Consider the following 19,499-nt stretch of genomic DNA (forward strand, 5'->3'; position numbering starts at 1 on the left):
TGCATCACAACACCTGCCAGTGGTGACACAAAAATGTTGATAATTACAGTAATAATTCAAAATCTCAATTTACTTCTTACCATGAATTATTGAATGTCTGTCTATAGAGGCAGTGAGTGATTCGTACACAGCTGGTCTTTTTCAGTGTCATTTTCTTAGAATTGTAAATGTTAAAATAGCTTTTTTGTTGTTTTTCTTAAAACCTGAAATGGCTTTTCTTTATGTTGCCTCAAAAAAATGTTCAAAAATTATTATTGACCTTGTTAACAGCCACTGACAACAAAAAAAACCCATTAAGGTTCAGTTAGAAACTCTTGACCTATTTTTGTAAAACCAATTCTGTATAACATCCATTCATTCAAACATTGTCTTGTAAGTGTTTATCCTTTTACAGTGTTGCAGGTTGCCAGGCTGACACAGAGACAGGCAGCAACTCATGCGCACATTTCCACCTTCAATTTTAGACTCAGTTCTGCAGAACTGTCACATCATTTTTAGGGTAATTGTTAAAAAACTTGCCAAATCAAATGTGCTATTATGATTCTTAAACACTTCACATCCTAGGATTTTAAGAATTAACGAGATCTGCAAGTCTATAAAAGTTTCTAAAACATTCTTTTAAAATATTCGTCTTTAAATGTCATTAAATAGTCTTAATGAATTTGTAAGGCTTTAATTGTCAATAACACATTGACAAATATTTTAAAGCTATCACTAACCCTAACTTATTCTTAATAATCACATTTCTAAATAATGTATACTGTTTACCTTTACACTTATCAGCAACACCTGAACGTGAGAAGAAAATCTGTCCTTAAATCAGACTTAAATTCAGTGAAAAGCAATAAATTTAAATGTCTGATAGACACCCTGATGAAGCTGGAGATTTTCCACACGCTCGTTTACTTTATCTTTAACAAGGAAGTCCCACTGAGATGAGAAAAATCTCCTTTACAAGAGATATGTGGCCAAGGTAGCAGTCATTCGAAATCACAACATATTAAAATATGACATATATAACATGATCTACAAAAATTGACATTACAACAGATGTACAGGTATTTAACCCTTTAACACCTGGATTGGCATCAGTTTTCTTGTGCTGCAGTCAGACACCTTTCACAAACATTTAAACCTCTGAAATGTGAGAAAATTGGTTTGATTTCTTTTGAAAAAAAACCACAATGAGCAACTTGGCAAGAAATGTCCTGCAAAACGCCAAAAATTAGTCAAAGGTGCCGGGAAAAGTTCTTTTTTAGTACTTTCTTAAAATCCTTTTTGTGTGTTTTCTTTTTTTGCTGTATTTATTTTATTTATAACTTATTCTTAGGTGATTTTCTTGTAACCTTTCACTCATTTCTTGCTATTTTGGGGCCATTTGTTGTTATGCTCCTTGTCACCTTCTTCCCACATGATGCCCTTAAATTCAGTTAATTACAACAAATTCCATGAGAAGACCAAAACTAACAATGCATTAGTCCGTCTCTCAGTACGTTACATGTCCTGTATGTCAGCCCTGTTATCTCACAGCGAATAGATAAATATGTAAAAACAAAATATGTGCTTGTATTTTTTTTTTAAGCACAGTTTCCTAGAACAGCTCAGCAATGTTGTTTTTAGCACATATTTTCTCAAACAGGGTTAAATCATTTCTTAGATGCAGATTTGTACACATTTTGTACTCAAATGAGAATTTCCAGTAGAAACCACTAGATGGTGCTCTCTAATAAGACTCCCACAGCTGCTGCCTGTCTGTTTTTCACTGGAAGTCGCATTAATCAAATGGATGAGTTAACGCTCACAGCTGAATGTGCACTGCCATGCATACACTGTATAAAACTAACTTGCAGAAGGGCCCTTTAGCATTCACTCTCTTGCACTGAGCTGATTGCTGAGCGTCCAGGCCTTTCACCTTGGCGAATGCAAATCTCTACAGCAGCGACATCTGGGGAGACATCAATTTAAAAGTTGGATTATGACGAATAGATTATTTTACACTCCCATTCCTCTCTGCACAAAAATGTTGTTGTTGTTCAACCAACCCATATATTCACCTTCAGCATGGACCAGAATGCACATAAATAGACTACAGGGCAGCTGCTGGGCCCTTAGTCTTAAACTCCACTCTTTATCCCGGCCGGCCACACTTCCAGGGGACTATATGGCTGTTGACAAGCACACTGCAATAAATCACCATGCTGAGGATTAATAGGAAAGAGCAAAGCGCCCCAGCTCACTGTAGCTGATATGTATTTATTCTAGGTGGCGTAGCAATTCATCTCACCGTGTGTGTGTGTGTGTGTATGTGTGTGTGTGTGTGTGTGTGTGTGTGTGAGGGCCCGAGGCAAATTCAACACGTCTATGCATACATTACCTCCCATGATGCCAGCACTATAGAGTGATTGCCCATGGGGATCGAGTCAATGTTTATCACAGAAAGCGTTTCAGCTGATCAAAGATTACCGCTGAGACAGAGCATGTTGTTCCTGTTTCAGCTGGGGCAGATAAGCTGTCACCCAGCGCCACTGATACTATTGTTTTGTGCAATGTAAATCTATGAGAAGCAAATTATTTGTGTGTCACAGGTGCGGCGGCGTGCTAAAGAGAATTTATCCCTGGTACTCTTCTTTCAAGCTGCAGCAGTGCGTTTTTCACATCTCATCTTTCAGAGGCTGATGGTGAGTATGTAAATACAGGATGACTGATGTGGTTTAAGGACGTCTGTTGAGTCTCTTTCTCACTGGTTAACAAGCAGCGGAGTCACATGAGGTCAGCGGGACCATATTGTGTAATGAGACAGTGCAGCTGGGTATTTATCACAAAATAGGCTACTTTTTGGGACCTATTATGCTAATTAACAGGTAAATGCTTGTTGGGGTTTTACTCAAACATGTTTAATGTCCAAAAAAACTTTTTCGTTCCTCATATTGTCTACGCTGAAACACTTTATGAAAGGAGCGCTCATCTCATTGAGCCACAGAAAGGCTTACAAGAATAGCTCCACCTGTTACTGTCCCACCAAAAAGGCTGTAAACACAGTTGGACATGTTCTAGCTGGAAGTCTAAAATTGGGGGAAATGTGCACCGTTGGCAACCAAGATTACAGCTAACTTTTCCTGCCATTAGCATGTAGCTGCTAACAGTGTACAACTGCAACTGGGAAATGGCTGTAACACAGTATAGTGACACTTTCCCCAGTTAAAGATAAAGAATAAAAGCTTCTAAACCAAAATCTTTACAACTGGACATGTTTCAGCAGGAAGATTATCTGAAATCGGGGAGAAATTGACAAAATTGGAGAAAAAATTTAAGGTTTCCCTGCTGTTAGCATGTAGCTGCTAGCAGTATACTTGCAACTGGGGAATGACTGTAACAGAAAATTTAGGCCAAATCTCTACCATTAAAAAAAAAATCAACAGTAAAAACACTTAAAAACAACTGGCCATGTTCAAGCAGGTATATGATTCAAAATTGGGGAGAGATTTACTATAGCAACCAAGATTTGGTTTCTCTGATGCTAACATGTCGCTACATGTAGCAGTTGTAGCTGGGTTATTCAATTCAATTCAAAACTTTATTAAAAACTCAGTCCAAAGAGAGGTCCATATGTCATTTAAAATAAATAAATAGGAAAATAAAACATATATATATATATACATATAAAATACATACATACACATGTATACATACATACCACAGTGAATCAAGCATTGACATACAGACATGAACGCCAGTGGCTCCAAATGACAGACGTAAACCTCACAAAACTCAGCTCAGGATTGGGTAGAGCCAAAATAATCCCATTTTCAGATTTTCCCACTCACTCTTATATACCCGTAAAAAGATTTCTTATCAAAGCAGAACATATGACTGTCGGCCTACAATAATGTGACTGACGGCCTACAGTGGTGTTTCACTCAGCCAGCCGACAAAATAAAATGTTGGCATTGTAGTTTTCTACACAGATGTGTAACATTTGTGCATTTCATACATGTATTTCTGAAGTGATGTAGTTCATGTTACATATATATGAGTTATGTGTCTTATCAGGAGGAGGACTGGATGGTGGATGGCGTGACGGCAAAGTGAGACAGCTGTCAAGATGTAGACAGCAGCAGATCACTGTGCGGGACCAAAGAACAACCAAAGCAGGTATTTTTTAATGCAAAATCAGGACATTTTGAGTCGTTTGTGATGACAAAACCGGATATTTTAAGCCAAAACAGTAACATTAATCTAAAAAACTGACACATAAAATATGTTTATCTGCTATGTACGTAACGTACACATTTATGAAATGTGTAAATGGATCATATCTGGAGTTTGCATAAAAGTTCAGTGCCCATTTATTCTGGCCAAAAGGTGGAGGTAAGTCACACGAGCAAGTCTCAAACAAATCCCGAGTTACTGCTTTAAGAATCACATAAGTCGAGTCAAATCCCTGCTAAGTTAAGTCAGTCACAAGTCGAGTCATTGATTAGGTTACACAAGTCTCAAGTCAAGTTGTACAAACTTCTAATGATCTGGTCAAATGTTACAGCTAATAATTGACCAGCATATAGGCTAGTAATAGCTAAAAAATGCAATTTATGTTCTTTGAGGGTTTTATAGGTACAATGACTCCCAACTGGTCCAATCACTAGGTCCAGATTTCTCTTGAGTCCACACTTTATCAGTTATTATATCACAATATTTGGGCTTGGAACAAAAAGAAATAAAACACTGCAAGAAAAAATAGAAGTAGTGCCTAAGAATAAAAGCCCTGTGCCAGAAATTCAATGTACTTTAAAATAAAGTGTGTTTTTTTTCATCAACTTGACACTTTCACGAGTCACTTGCAGTCAATTCAGAGTGGACTCTCCACTTTTGGACCGCCGCCGATCAATTGAGAACCACTGCCCTAATAGATTGTTAAGGTTTGGGCGCATTACACTCGAAATCATCAAATTGTTTTAAAAGCAAAATGAAATTTCTTAATATGTAGAAACATTTAACAACAAAGTCCTTTTGAGTCATCAGTCAAGTAAAAGTGAAGTCGAGTTGTTTATCAGTGTCAGTCAAGCAAGTCTCAAGTCCTAAAATTTATGACTCAAGTCATGTGGCTCTAGTCCTCCATATTTGATTCTGGCCAGTGAGTTGGATACACGCTGCACCTTTTAAACAGGTTTCGTTTTCAGTGAAAGTTTAAGTTCAGTATGAAATAAGTTGAAATGTGCTGATATGAGGTCAAAACACCGGATGACCTCTTACACATCATCTCCCCTCAGCACGCCATATCACGCCACGCATTTTTATTTACATATAAATTAGATAAAAGCTGTGTCAAATAAATATATAATCAAAATGTTTGTGCCCCTAAAAACACCAAACCGCTATTTATGTTGGATCCTGTATCATTAGTGATGGATGTTGTGTCCCCACATGCTGCATATAAAACCATATAATAGATTACATTGCACAGAGAGAAGCTGTGATAGCATTAGCTTTATTGACGGTGGATTGAGGCTTTCAAGCATCGGCTGTCTCTGTGATTCATTGTGTGAAGCAGGGAGAAGAGCAGCGTCCAGTCCTGCTTACATGAAACCCCTGGAGGTGAATTTCCTGATTAAAGCCCCTCAAACCCCCCTGCACCCCCCACCACCCCCGCCTGCTCAAAACCCCTGCAGTTGTCTTTGTGTGTGTCTGTGTGTGTGCACGCTGCAGCATGTGTCTTTGTATGTATGCATGTGGGTTGTGTGTGCATATGTGAATGCATGTGTATGTGCAGTAAGTGTGTATATGTTAGCGGTGTTAGTGTTTATGTGCATTGTGTGTGTGCATGTGTTCAGGGTGCATAGCTGCTTGTGTACAATGAGCATGTATTTTATGTATCTGATGTATTTATGGAGCCAAATCAGTGCATCTTTTTAGCCATGTCTTGATTTTTGTGGCTTTTTTTCCGATCTTACAACTTCAGATTTTGAAATTCGTACACATTTTTATTAATTGTCTAATCCGTCCCCTCTTTAAACCTTTGAAACCTGAGCAAATTGGCTTGATTTCAATCAAAAACATGGGAGGAAGGTGATTAAAAATAAAAGAAATAACCAAAAATTAGCACAAAAAAAAAAAGTAATTAAAAGTATAAGTAAATTACCTGGGGAAAAAAAGGAAAACAACATGGGAGATTCATTTAAAAATTCTAAAAATACTGTCAGATAATTTTAAATATGTAATTCTGATCATTAGAAATTTAGTTTTTCCCTTGCTCCTTTTCCCTAGATTTTCTCTCCTAGCTCTTTTAAAATTAGTTTCCAAATCTTTTTTTTTTTTTGCAATTTGTGTAACATTTCTTTCCAAGTTGCTTCTTTCCCCCATTTTTAAAAGAAATTGCACCAATTTTCTCAGGGTTCAAAGATTTTAATATTGTGAAAAGCATCTGAAAGCAGCACAAGAAAAGTGTTGTTGCTCCAGGTTTTGGATGATTAAGGCACCTTTTATCTACAACTGGCACATGAATGAACTTTACCTTCATATTTCTTGTGTGTTCATACAGTCTGTGCAATAAGTCGTGTGCACATGTATATATTATCTGTGCATATGTGCCTGAGCCTGTGTAGGTGTATTTGTGTGTGCATCAGTTTTATAAATGTGTATTCCTGTGTGTTGCAGAGTCTCTGTCTGAGATGGCGAGGCGCCATGTGGAAGCCATTGAGACCTGGAGCGGGAGTGAACATGGAAGGTGAGGCCAGATGGTAGTGGTTAGCCCTTGGCTGCTCTGGGTAACCTGACCTGCAGGGAGGACCCCTCTGCCTCCCGAGGACCAGCCGCCACATGTGTTGCGTGAGAGTAAGTCACCCAAAACCCAGGAACCGCCTCTCGGCTTCCTGGATGCCTGTTCTCATAGCCGGGGCTGTTTTTTTAACCGAGGATCTAAAACAACAAACTAGAAACGGGATCAGACAGGAACAGTTCAGAGACGGGATCATGGAGGATCCTGAGGACTGATGGAGGTGTTATTGAGAGTTCATGTGTTCATGCTGCAACACCGCGTTGCACAGGGTCAGCATTAAATAATATCCTCATCATGCATTTGTACATCAGATACTTGTATCTTCATGCTGTTTTTGAGGAAGCTGAATATACGACGACCCAAAAATGATCATGCAGCATGAAAACAATTAGTTGAAAGTGGCTTTTTTAGAATTCAAGAATAATTGGTTAAAATATCCTCTTAAAACTAAAATTAGGAACATATATTACAATTAAGGACAATTATGGCAAACTTGGAGTCCAAAGTCTTTAGCTGCACAGATGAGAAAAGGAACGAGTCCTCTGTTTTCATAAAGTTGGCAGATTTAAAACCATCCAGGAGGACAACAGGTTGTGTAAATTAGGAAAGCTGAGAAAGAATCACATTTTATTCTGTGTTATCCTTATTATGATAAGTGAAGGATAATAAGTGCAATATGGTGGTACAGAGGTGTAGTGGTTAGCACTGTTGCCTCAGTGAGGAGGGTCAGGAGGATCCTGGGTTTGTGCAATACTTTTAAGGGTGAACGGGGACCTTTAAACTAATAAACTTGCATGTAAATTATATGTTAAAATGCCACATGTGCACTGAAACCTTTCTGTAGTGACCAGCAGAGGAGTCGACTCAACTCACACATTTGATCACTTTAGATTCGACTTGACAAAATCAAAAAAGACTTGCAGCTCGATTTGGACTTGAACACAAATGACTCATGACGTCACTTGGACTTGAGCCTTTTGACTTGAAAATACTTGATACTTTCCCTCAAGCTCCAAAATGAAAAATAATGTTATTTCAAAAGTGTGCACACATTAATTTATTCCCCTTCATTTTCTGTATCAACTAACATTAACATTAATGTTTTAATGTCACTGAGTTATAAAACATAAAATAACAAAATATCAGTTGAAAGGAATAATAATAATAATAATAATAATATTAATAATAATACAATTTATATGTCACACTTTTCAGAACATAGTTACAAAGTGCTTTACAGGACAAGCTAAAATAATGTACACTGTAAACCTAAAAATAGCAATACAATAAATACATTGGAAAAAATAAGTAAATAAAAACACTGAACATATGAGACCAGAATAAAACTGTGTTGTAGAAAATAAAAATAAAATTGATAAAATAAATAGAAACTAGACAAACAACAGATTTATGGTAAAAAAAAAAAAAAAAAAAAAAAGACTTTCTTTAAAAATAAAAGTAAAAAATTGTTACTTACAGAAAACAGAATCTTATGAATTTGAAAAAAAAAAAAGGTTGTAGACATTTTTCCAATATGATATGAGTTAAATGCACAAGACAGGACAGAAACAAAATTCATTCTGTAGTGGTTAATAGTGTTATATAGTGCAAAACTGCAGATAATTTCTTTTTATTAATCATCTAGTTTGATCACACTTCAACCAATAAAAAACAATTTTTGAATACATTCATTATTTTTGGAAATTTAATAAATTATTACTGTGTATGGTGTTGAATCAGCATTTGGTAATGATTACATTATGACTTGTTTAGGATTCAAAATAAGGGATTTGACTCTAGACTTGTCAATCTAGACTTGGGACCTGATTCGACACTTACCTGTCTTGACTTGGGACTTGAGTGCAAAGACGTGAGACTAACGTTTGACTTACAAAACAATGACTTGGTCCCCCCTCTGGTGAACAGCGCACAGAGCAACAATTCAAATTCAGGTGAAAGTTATTATAATTTATTATGTTAATATACTTGATTTACTGTATTTACCCTTTTAAGCATCAATCTCTTTCTGTTGTGGCATAAAGAAATGTAAGATCATCCAGTCTGTTCCGACAGCCATAATAAACTGACTAAAGTCATAATAAGATGAGTAAAATTACAGATTATCTTAAATAACTTTGTTAGAAGTTAAAGTCACCTGTTGGAATTTTACTTGAGCAAAAGTCTTAAAGTATCTCATGTTTACTGTACTTGAGTATCAAAAGTAGTTTTGTGATATTAAATGTTAAGTATTGAGAGTAAAAGTATAAGTAAATGCTATTAATAAAAAAGCAAGTAGTCAGAATTTTTATTTTTTGTAACATACACCACCTTAAAAACATTACAAAAACAAGCTAACATTACATCTAGAAGAACTAAATCTCTTTTTTAAAGGATTTAAAGAACCAAATCCAGCTTTTCCTTCCTTACCAGTCCTTCATTTATCCATCAGTACATGACATGAATTAAAGTAAAAGTGAAAGTTGACAGAAACATAAAAACTCAAGTAAAGTACAAAAACTCCCTAAAAATACTTAAGTACTGTAATGAAGTGTTAGGTACATGACACCACTGCTTGCAAACTTAAATGATGTGGTTAAATGCAATACAATGTACTGAAATGTTCCTACAGTAAACAGCAAAGCAACAATTTAAACTCAGGCAAAAATAAATAATTACACTTATATACCATATTTCAGAATCAGATAAACTTTTTCTTGATCCCTGGGTGGAAATTATAATTCGTTACAGTCACTCTGATGTAAAGCATAGATAATTATAGAAAGTAGAAATAAGAAATTATGATATGGAAATATGAAGTTAGTAAAAAATGTAATTTTCCTTTTTTTAAAGTGCATTATGCTTCAATTTCACAACAGAAGATGAAAAATGTGAAATTATGTTTAATTACATGCTGAGTGTGTTTAGTATATAAAAAAAATATTAAAAATGTGCCTTTTGCTACACTACAATGCACAAACCAATATGTAAAAGGTTCGGAAACTGAATAGAAATTTCCCATTTTTCAAAGCATCAATCTCTTTTGATGAGCATAAAGAACTGTATGATCATCCAGTGTATTCAAACAGCCATAATAAGCTCTATTGTACACAATGAAGACTGATACAGTATGAAATCAGTGTTTGAGTCGTACCCGCTTCGGTCTGTAGATGGCACTAAGTCATAAGTGAACCAGAGGTGTAGGGGAGCATAATTAAAATTTGAGTGATAAGTTTTTGATTTAATTAAATGCCCCTCGTGCCAGTAACCCACAGCAAAGGGTCAACATGGAGAGAGAATTTATTTTTCAAACAGACAACATCAGGTCCAGTGTCTCTTAAGATCAAGGCAGCTTGAGATGGTACTCAACATCTGCTCGGTGAGAGGTGAGCCTCTGTTTGAAAAATCCATGTCAATGAATAAATGATGGGCTGAAGAAGGCCCTGCTCCAGATATTCTTTCAATGCACACTATAATGAAATCTCTGAAATTACTCAACTGAAAAGAAAAACTGCAACAAGAAAAAAAAATTAAGAAAAAAGAAAGAAGTGAGGAGTTTGACAAACACTGTTGCTGAAACACAAAATTTAATCTCTCTCACACACACAGGCGGGAACAACAGAGGCTCCGATGCTTTGGAGTGTTTTGATTTGTGATTACACTGAAGTTATGTGGGAACATGTTTTCCCGCTCTGTCAGGAACGTCGTCACTTTGACAGTAACGACAGGCTGACAGCGGCGTGCAGCGATACACGTAGTATCTGTCAAGCCTCTACTACATATATTACTGTTTCCTGTCTGAGCGTGTACACAGTATCTGCAGCAGAGTACTCTGTGAGTCACACTGGCAGATTTTGACATAATTTACTGTCCACTCAGGGGGACATGGTGACTGCTTTTAAGATGCTGCAGAATTTTAGCATTTCAGAAAAGTTGGACCACAAGAACCAAAATCTGCTGCTGAGCACAGATTAAAAATGATATTGTTGATGTGTGCATGTGCACATTATACAAGTTTAACTGTGTTTTATAGCAGAGGCGGAGGGTGCTTGAGCCCTTTTGCCCCTTGATGTCTGTGTTTTGTTTTATTCTGCAGGCCTTATCAAGGAGAACATTTAAAAAATAATCATGAAATTAGCTATGAATAAAATGACGTGTGCGAGCCAGACGCTTCATGAATTTGGATTTTGATGCTTGTGTAGTCCTGGTATTGTGGTATGGGTGCTTTGAGTGGACAAAAAGGACAAAGATTGTTCTGTATTTTGGCAAAACATTCCTTACATCCTATATACCAAGAAAAATCACAATTATTTGAACATTACATGAATTCCAGTTATAATTTGAAGCATTCTGCTATACTGTTTTTGTTTATTTAAAAAAGGGAACATTAAAGTCAGCACATAATATATTTGAACACATTAATAATTGGAAAACCTTGTCATGGAATTTCAACATCACGCTCAACAAGAGTTATGGAATTCAAAATCATCAAGTTTTGGAAAGGTCATTGAATTTTCCTAAAAAGACTTTTTCACAAAATTTGCATTTCTTCATTCGAGCATTTATTTATTTATGATGTGAATCAAGAGCATGATCATGTGGAGCACAAACAAAACATAACATTTTAAAAAAGCACCAAGTTTAAAAATAACTTTTCGGCTCATCTGATTGTAATAACAACAATTATTTGATCATAGATGGGCAGATTGAATAATACTTTGGCAAACATCTTTCTCTATTATTTATCAAGTTGACATTCTGACATTCAGACAAAATATGATACTCATCTATACTCACACAGTTTGCAGATCCTACTTTGCAGTTTCTAACCAGCCCTTTAAATCTTGTGATGTTAGGAACGCAGGTGCTGTTCACTCTAAAATTAAAAAGAGCCAGCCTGTACTTCTGGTTTTGATGCAACAGACGCTAAATTACGAGTAAATGGACAGTATTTATATATATTTATTAAATTTACCCGGATTGTTGTAAGATGTTATTTGAAATAGTCATGCACTCACATACACAGTGATGTGGCACCGTGTTGTCATGTGAGGAGCTCGCCAGCCGTAATTCACGGTTCAGTGTCGTGCTCGAGGACGCTTTGACAGGTGGACAAGAGACACCAGTATCACACCGACAACCCTTCAGTTAATGAACAACTCGGTCTAACTCGTAAGCCACAGCTGCCCAACAATACATCAAATATATTATTATAATTTTTTAAATTCCAATGTAGCACTCTGGTCAGAGCTTGAGGATGTTTGATAAGATGCATAATGTGCTGAAATGGTAAGTCCATTAATCAATCTTAATAATAATAATAATTATAACCTTTATTTATATAGCACTTGTCAAGCTTTGCTTTCCAATAAAAAGGTTCAAAGATTAATATAAAATAAGATGTCAGAAACCCGTGTAGCCGCTCCCCTGCCCCCTTATGACATAACCAGGGATATGAACATTAAAGCACAATAATAAAATGGCAGTCTTGAGATTTAAAGAAATGCAATCGACAATATGTTTTGATGAATCAAGCAGAACTGTCGAACATTCACTGGATCCAGTGTATTGTCTCTGTTTTTTTATAATTTTAAATAAATATATTTGGGTTTTGGACTGTTGGTCAAAACAAACAATTTGAAAGCGGCACTTTGCACGCAGGAACAGGATTGCATGTCGTGAAACCGTATGATTTAAAAATGAACCGTTATCATACCGTGTACATTCACTTATCTATAGTGTTGAAAAATAAAATTCAATCCAAAATCAGTGATACTTTTGTCTCCCTCCTCACCCTCACTGTGTCACCAGGGGTGATGGAGGAGGAGCGGGGGCTCTGGGGCCCCGGGCCCTCGGGGTATAGGAGCCGATGCTGACTCCACTTCTCCTGTTTCAACACAGTCGTGTCTTTATGACACATTTCAGCAGCTCTGCTGTCTTTGATACGACTGACCCTGCACGTTCTGTTTGGCTGGAGCGGAAATTTCTGGTACTGTTGCTCTTTTAGTCAAACGTCCAAAATGTAAACGCCTCTGGCCAAACTGGACCAAGCGATGACAACCTGCAACATCAGAGGGGATGAAGGCAGGCTGCCATTAAAGGTAATAGGCTCGTTAGGAGGCCTGCAGCGGGGGCGGGGTGAGGAGGGTGAGGAGGATAGGGAGGGCCGGCGTCACATGTGACCCATCTAATCACACCTGACACTTCAGGGACCAGAAATATCTAACAGGTTCTGGTACCTGTTTTTTTTTTTTTTTTTTTTTACCTTGTAACAAATGGTTTGTTTTTAAATTAGGGATCGACACAAGTGTGTGATGCTCGTTAGCAGACGGAGAGGCAGACGTGTAGCAGGTAATCTGGAGAAACATGATACACGTCAGTGATGTTTAATGACATCCTTAGTGTATGTTGAAGAGAGGAAACAGCTTTTTGATGTCTGAAACATCTCCCCTGAGATGCTGGTGTCAACATGCACCCGTCCTTACACACACACACACACACACACTTTGAATACACTTAAATAAATACACAGTGAAAAATCACTAGTTGAAGATTTGGGGTTTTCATGCACCATCAATGATTATTTAAACATGTTTTATAATGTATTAGCAAAATATTTAACGAATTTTAGTTGTTTTCTGCCCAAATAGGAAATCTTGCATTACAGGATCCACTTATACAAAGTGCAGCTTTATTTATACCTTTTTTATTTACACAGAACCAAAATCACAATCTTTTCCTTACCATTACCAAAGTGACTTTGTTGCCTAAACTTAAGAAAGAAGTTTGAATGTGACCCTAAAATTCTGGTGTCAAGGTCCCACATTTTTGAACACTCACCATCCTCCCAAACCAACTCCCTCTGAAGCACACACAGTACATGAATGTAGTGTTTGGTTACCTGAAAGAAATTAGTATTTATTGAGCTTTTTTTTCCACATAAAATGTCACCTATGGTCATCAAATCAAATCCCATTATACATATGTATATATAACAAAAATCACTAAATAAAATAATAATGATAATAAAAAAATAACATAAAGAATATATAAGTAATTTTAATAAAAATGAAAAAACAAACGTGTAAGAAAGCATACAAAACATCATATTCCTTCATGGATATGCACCACAATCTACAAGGTCAGCTCTCAGGCACCCATAAAATGTGTTACGATTTACTTCAGTATCCGTCCACGGCAGCACTCTGTACTCTAAATAGTCTCTCTGAAAGAAATCTGAACATTATCCACAAGCTCATTCTCATTCTGAACTCATCAAATACTGACACTTTTTCAGTGATTTCAGCATCAGACAAGAACGCAAAAAACCACCTTTTGCAATGTTATGCCATCTGCCATCGTCAGTTTGAAACAACGTGAAATAAGGAGCTTGGTCCAACAAACCCCAGACTTTGACCCGGGAGCCCGCTGTTTGGTTCAGGTGTACATGTTAAACTAAACCATGATGATTTTGTCTAAAACTAGTCACATGCTGTTGTTGCACAATTACATAAAAGCAACAATTTAAAAAAACAAAAAAAACATAAATACAAGGTGTTATACCAACACAATATATACCAACAAGTTTATTTTGAAAAAAGACTGTATGCTTTCAATGAACAACAAGCAGTGTATTTTAAAAAAGCACAATGCTTTTAGTAGGTGTAAATTGACCTCGACATCCTTTAAAACATTTGTTAGAGAGGTAATCAAAAAGTAAGCAAATGTAATAAGTTACTTTGATGAAGGACTTAAAGTAGTAGTTAGTAATCTGGGATCTATGACATTTCAAAAGTGACCTTTCCAACACTGACGACAGCTAATATCATTATTATTATTATTATTATTATTATTATCATTCATCATCATCATCATCATCACTGCTGCTACTTTCATCACTGCTCTTATTTCTAATGCTACCAATGGTTTTACTGCTTGCAGTACTTTTACTTGAATTGCTCATAATCTGTTAAAACAGCATTTTATAAAAGTATATTAGTAAAGAAAAAAAACTGTTATTTCCCTCTCAGCAGAAACATCCGACAGCCAGCAGGCCCGTCGAAGTCCATGTGGGTGGATCCCGCAGGCAGCAGCCAGTCAAATCCAGGTCAGTGGTGGTGGGGGTGGGAGTGTGTGTGTGTGTGTGTGTGTGTGTGTGTGTGTGTGTGTGTGTGTGTGTGTGTGTTATATACTGGAACGATGTGACCGAATTGAGAGTTTCCATACAAGCAACAGGATCTGACCAAGATAAGCCTCTTGGGAGTCGTGCGGTCCTCTCTCTCTGGGCAGATTAAGCTGACACACACACACACACACACACACACACACACACCTCTCTCTGTCTACTGTACACACACACACACACACACACACACACACACACACACACACACACACACACACACACACACACACACACATCTGTCCACATGTCCGTCTGTCTCTGTATAGCTCTGTCCGTCTGTCAGTTTCTCTCCGTGTCTCTGCCTCTGTTGATTTCCCAGGATGGCGCCTCGTGCAGAGAAACAGGTCCAAAAGATCCAAGTTTGAGGGATTTTCTGGTTCTTCTGAGCCTTAGGTCTTTGTGGAAATATAGTCTCCTCAGTGCCCCCCCACCCTCCTACACATCTGTTTCTCATTTACATCCTGGGTCTAAGTTCAGTAAAAGCGGGGGGGTGGGGGGGGTGGGTGGGTGTTGGAAAGCGAGGAGGAGGGGGGGATGTGAACATCTTAAGTCGTCCACATGTTTCTCTCTCACTATAAATAAAGACTTTGTTTCCAATATGTGAGATCCAACATTTTAAAAACATGGACGCCCACTCTTTTCTAAATGATTAAAAAGCACAGATTTACAACAAATGAGCGTGGCTTTTAAAAGGTGACGGCTAATGTGAGACCTTTGTTGACTGAATAATTACACATGTGCGGCCTGCAGCCTTGATATTTTCAGGTAATTATCTTATAATAAATATCAGTGAGGAGGCTAGCTGTAACTCAGATTCAAGATTTCTCCACTTTAGTTTGGACTGGTCATGATTGCAATCAAAGAAATCCAAATAATCTTTTTAAATAATCAAAGAGTTTAACAGTCAAAATGCACTTCACCATTTATGAATAGTTATTTTACACGATATCAGCAGTGGTAGAAGTTAATGTTACAATACCACAGTGTGAAATAATCTGTAAAATAATCTGTTACAAGTCCTGCAATCACTTAATAAAAGTGCATAAGTTTAAGCATTAAGATATACTTAAGTACCAAAAGTAAAAGTACTCATTACACAGAATGGCCTGTTTTAAAATCATATCTATTATGTCACTGGATTATAATTATTGATTTATTATGTGAAACCATCATTTTAATGTGGCAGCTAGTAAAGGTGGAGCTCATTTTGTTTACTTTATATAGTGCTGGGCCGCTTAATCCATAATAATATGTCATAATTTATTAGTTTATTTATGTTGTGTCAATTATCTGAATCTTTAAACTATCTAATAATGTAAGATTAAAGTAAAAAATAAATAAATAAATACAATATTTCCCTCTGAAATGTAGGAAATACTCAAGTCAAGTGCATCACAATTGTAGTTAAGTACAATAGCCTACCAAAGTAATTGTAGTTTCATCATGCATAACGGTGGCAGATTTATTACTCAAAGTGCTTCATATTTTCTTCACAATGTGATTCCTTGATGGCAGACAGAGGGAGACAGTTGCAGGTTTTTTACTTCCCGTATGTGACTTGATTTTAAGTTCATACTTCTTCCTACTCGCTTTCACACCTGCAAACTGATGCAATCTGCAGAATTCATTATGTCCTTTTTTTTATTTTTCCTTTGTTGATATGTGTTTTTACTACTGTTTTTATTGTATTTTACATGTTCGAAATAATGACATCAATCAATCAATTTTTCCGCCTGAAACGACAACTGATGGCCAAAGTTATTAGACAGCTGACTGAGTTGCAGGCGGCTCCATAACTCTGTCACAATCTACGTCAAGTTGACTCGTTTTAAAATGAGAACATGTTTATTATGGGGTTTTAAAGGGACAGTTTCACCCAAAATCAACGTATATTTTTTCTCATGTGTAGTACTACTTATCAGTCTAGATCGTTTTGGTGTGCGTTGTCGAGTGTCGGAGATATCGACTGTAGAGATGTCTGTCTTCTCTCCAATATAATGGAAATAAATGGCGCTCGGCTTGTGGTGCTCAAAGCACAAAAAAGACATATTTGAAAAATTCAGCAGCAATTTCTCTTTTGAGAAATCATGACCCGGATACTCAAGATAACCCACAGATCTTGCTGTGAGCAATTTCATGTAGGAACTATTTTTTTTCTGTCTGACTTCATTTGTCCACAGAATCACTGCAAAGGGAAGTACGCTTATGTTACAACAGCGTTACAGTTTAAATCTCGCGCTGTCACGAGCCCCTCGTCCATGAGTGGATGTACACTTTGACATTGGGGTTTGGCAGAAAGAAAATAGTTCCTACATGAAACTGCAAGAAGGTCTGTGGATTATTCTGAATAACCAGGTCAGGATTTCAGGAAAGAGACATTGCTGTTGATTTTTTCCATTTTTTTTTTTATTATTTGTATTGTTTGTTTGTTTTGTCACTTTGAGCACCACGAGCCGAGTGCCACATAGATCCATTATAATGGAGAGAAAACAGAACTAAGAGAAGAAAAGTCAACACTGTTATTGGGAAGTGCATATTTCTAACAACATAAAGAGCTTGACTGTGATTTTATACATTGGAAGATACAAATATACCAAGATGAGTCATGATTATAACAATTTAAATCTGCCAAGTTAGAGCCTGTAATACTACCAAAAACGAAAAAAAAAGCATCAGTTGACATACATGTTATTATTAGTTATGTCAAAAATGTTTATTTTTACTATTCACAAATAAGAAAATTACTTGAAGATATGTGAGATTCTGTCATTTTTTAAATACATGACCCAGGATTTAAAGCAAAAACAAATCAATGGAGCATGACCCGACTCTGATGCAAGCCTTTGCAACAGACTGCGGCCCTGCAGAGCAACACAGCTGTTGATTTTAACTGCAGCTTGTTGTGACTGTAAAGAACATACTGAAGAAATGTACTGAGTAGATCTCACAATTTTCTGGTTAATAAAAGAAAACGTGATGTAGATGATTATTCAAGACATCCTGTAAGAATTGCACATTTCTTTTTTTTATACAGATGAGGAACTTAACATTTGCATGTTCAGATGGAGCTGACAACGCAGTCGCTGTCGGCAACACCACATGACTTTTACTGCCTTTGTTTCAGGGAGGACCACCAAGTCAGGTTAGTCTGAATAAAGTGGAAACAGCACCAAGCCTCTATGTAATGTGAGTATTCGGGATATGTTTTTTAAATATATATCTTTAAACAAACTCACAGTGTGAATGCGTTTAAAGTATAAAAGACACAGATGGAGACATCCCCAGCGTAACATCTGTCTTGTGAAAAACCCCTTTAAAGATACTCATAACTTTTTTATAGATGTTGTAAAAGTGACTCAAAAGATGTCTCTGCTTTAGTTTTAAACACTCGAGTTCAACATTAGTTATTTACAACTGCGTAGTAATATCTTTGTTTTAGATATTAAATATGTTGCTGGGATAAATTACAGATATCTTTGATTCATATTGTGTAAAAACTTAAGATTTATGAAAAAAGTCACAACTACTGTAGATTTATATCCAGAAATCTACAGTTTAACTACTTAAAATGTAGCTAATTAAAGGTGTCTTGAACTGATGAAATGCAGATAACTGTAATATAGACTTGGATCCTAAGATCATACATATGTGTTTAAAATCTATACCCTGCTTTTTAAAAGAAGTGTTTTACTTTAGAAATAGCTGAAAAGATAAGGCTGGTGTTATTCTGCAGTATTTTATTCTTATTGTCAACAAATCCCATGAAAAGACCCAAAGCAAGAATGCCTGTGGCACTCCAAGGCCATTGGTTTCTAGTGAAGATTTTATTTTACCGTATTAGAAGAATATACTTCTAGAAAATGAGTCAAAATATACAGAGGTATGTGGGGGGAAAAGGGCTCAGTAAATTCCTAGATCAGCTGTGTGTTTTAGTTTTTAAGCAAATGGGACTCAAACAGGAGTAAATTTGTTGGGGACTATTTTCAGCTGCGGATTAATACACATTTAATGCTAAAGCTAGAATTTACAACAGCAGGTGTTTGTGTAACTGAGTCAAAATCAAGCAGCAACCTGTGGGACTGAAAGAGGAAGCCTACCCTTCATTTCCAAAAACTGCGCTTCAGAATTCCCATAGACCCTCATGTTAAAATACCCAAATTTACAGCAGAAATTATCATGTTTGCACACAGCTACAAAAAGCGGTTTTGGTCTCTATGGGTAATTTCAACATTCAAAACAACTGTACGGTGAATTGTTATATAACTCACCCGTTTACATTTTAGTAAGGCCCAAAGTTATGCATAATTAAGCGCGTGGCGGCTTTGAGTGACAGATGGATGCCGTCTGTTGACAAGTTGCTACCACGGTAGTCTCATGTGGCCTCACCTGCCTCCATGATGCTGCGTCAGCGCTAGAGAAAGGTCTGGAATCACCAAACAAAAAACACTCAGGCTTGATTTTGTTTCTTTACAGCAGTTACAATCATGTTGGCCGGTGCTAAGCCCAGGATGCAGGGACAGTGCTTTTCAAAGTTAGTGCCTGGGG

This window comes from Plectropomus leopardus, chromosome 9, assembly GCF_008729295.1.
Source record: "Plectropomus leopardus isolate mb chromosome 9, YSFRI_Pleo_2.0, whole genome shotgun sequence".
Classification (NCBI taxonomy): Eukaryota; Metazoa; Chordata; class Actinopteri; order Perciformes; family Serranidae; genus Plectropomus; species Plectropomus leopardus.